Raw genomic sequence first — 2,503 nt, 5'->3', positions numbered from 1 at the left:
GATAATAGCTAGAGGCTCAGATACCTCCTCTATTAGCTCCTTGAGTAGCTTAATTGAAATGAACAAGCACAGAAACTGTTTCCTTATCTTGCCAAATCTTTTTTTAAACTTTCCCTTTATTTTTTAAGTAGTTTACGTTTAACACTGCACTGTGCTGTACTTGCTTCTTCTTCTTCCTTTTTTGGGGGGTCTTTGCTGCTGCCTGATTGCACACGTCCAGTTCCAAATGAGGTATGTGGGTGACAGATCAGTTCCTAACTCTGGTGTTGGTAACTCTGAGGCTCTACTGTAACAGCAATTTGTTAAAGGTGCCATTTTCCAACTCATCCACCCACTTGGGTGGGGACTTGTTTGGAGCGGATCACAAACTTTTTTTATTTTTCCATGGGAAAAAAACCAAAACTTTCTTTTATAGCGAGCAAAACCTGGAATCTTCAACCTAAAAATTACCAAAACCCAGGGGGAAAGAATCAGTTTCACAAGAAAAAAATCAGACGGGGGGAGTGTTCCAGGCACAGGGATCCTCCAGGGAGAGCATCACAAGGGGTAGGATGAGGTTGGGGGGACTCCCCTTCGGGATGGGGAGCTCAGTCCCAGCCCAGCCCAAGAAGATGATGGGGCTCTTATCATGGATAAATCAATGGAGCTACGGCCATTGACCCCAGCTGGAGTCTGGCCCATTGCTCAGATTGGGACAGGGAGGGGCTCACAGCCCCAGAAAAGCTCTGCAGGGCTCTGGGTTGGGGGGACCTGGGCATAGACCCCGTCTAGATCTAGCCGGGAAAGGGTCACTGGGCCGGAGGCAAGCTGAGACCCAAGAGCCCGGCAGGAGGACAACGAGGAGTGAAGGAGCTCAGGGGAACAGCACAAGGGGCTGGTGGAGATACCTGATGCGACCCCAATGCCACTGGGGAAAGGCCCTGTGCCCACCGGAGTAAGTTTTTTCACCACAGCAGCGGAGTCCAAGATCTTGGCCTGAGAGCCCCAGTCTTCCCTGTCTCCCCATATCACTGTCCATGAGTCAGACCCACATGTGCCCATCCCCCACGTCACGTACGCTCCTGCCCCTACAACTCATGTATTGCTCTTGTCTTTTACAGTGAGATCACTGTGTCCCTGGGAGCCCATAACATAAAACAAAGACTGGACAGGAAATGACAGAAGATCCCTGTGTGTGGAAAGATCCCGCACCCAAAATACAACAAGGAGACCCTAAACAAGGACATCATGCTGCTGCAGGTACCACCCCATCCCATCCCCCCGCCCGCAGTGACCTCACACTGCTGCAGGTACTGCCCCCATCCCATTACCCTGTCCCCACAGGCCCCATGGTTATGTGTTCTGCTGGGGTTAGGAGTATGTCTCTGTGTCCTTGAGTTCAACCCTAACATTGATCTTGTCTCTCAGCTGGCCAAGAGAGCGAAGCTCAATACAAGGGTGGGTACCATCGCCCTGCCCCAAGCCAAAGAGATTGTAAAGCCAGGGACTTTGTGCAGCATTGCCGGCTGAGGCAGGACTAGCCCAGAGAGTGAATCGACCCCGACCAAGCTCCAGGAGGTGGATGTGGTGGTGATGAAGTATGCCAAGTGTTCGAGGAAACGTAATGGGACATAACAATACTATAAGTCCTCAGCGATGATGTGTGTGGAGGATCCAAAGATGAACAAAAACTGTGCAAAGGTAAATGTGCTCCTGGCTTCAAGCATCCTTGATAAATCATTATTATTAATGAGGTTGTTGGTGTTGCAGTCAGGCCTATGGGTGGCTATCGGGGATCAGGCCCCGCTGCGCTTGGCGCTGTACAAATGAATGGAAAAATAACTTGTCTTTTCTCAGGGGAAGGCAGAGAACAGCTGGACAGGGGAGTGGGTGGGGCACTGAAACCAGCTGGGCTGTGGGGGGAGGGGGGATCAAACAAGACTGGGGGGACATCGGGGGCTGACACTGAAGCCAGTGGCCTGGGTGTGTGTGTGGGTGTCACTGAGCTGCCCATCAGCTGGAAACGACTCCGTGAGCTGTTCTCCATCTGTGGCTTGTTTCATTTCGCAGGGTGACTCTGGGGGCCCCCTGGTGTGTGGGAAAACAGCCCAGGGCATCGTCTCTTGGGGATCCGAGGATGGGACCCCCCCCCCCCGGGGTGTACACAGGAGTCTCCACCTTCATCCCCTGGATACAGGAGATGATGAAGAGGCTGCAACTCTGAGCCGCTCCAGGAATCACTGCACAGGCCAGAGCTGCATTGCTTCTGTCCTTTGGAGAGGCCTAGACATAGGGCCTGCTTTGCAGAAGGGCTGTGACCCCGCAGGCCGAGCCTCGCCCAGCCATCGCTCTGCTTAGGCAGCACCCATCCCATGAGCATCAATGCAGGGAGCCTAGGGGATTTAGGAGCCAGGTTCAAGGCCGGCTCCTCTTGGCTCCCTTGGGAATCCCAACCCTTAACTGCCTCTTCACTAGGGAAACAGCTGGTTTATTTCCCCCGGGGCAACAGACACGAACCAAATCC

General features: G+C 53.0%; 1 pseudogene; it reads left to right on the top strand.

Moving 5' to 3' along the window:
- Positions 1–1,100: 1,100 nt before the first annotated feature.
- Positions 1,101–2,203, top strand: LOC112116214 (annotated as a pseudogene).
- Positions 2,204–2,503: the final 300 nt, after the last annotated feature.

This window comes from Terrapene carolina, unplaced genomic scaffold (genome assembly GCF_002925995.2).
Source record: "Terrapene carolina triunguis isolate 2854851 unplaced genomic scaffold, T_m_triunguis-2.0 Scaffold25411, whole genome shotgun sequence".
Lineage (NCBI taxonomy): Eukaryota > Metazoa > Chordata > Testudines > Emydidae > Terrapene > Terrapene triunguis.
This window is presented reverse-complemented; position numbering and strand designations above follow the sequence as displayed.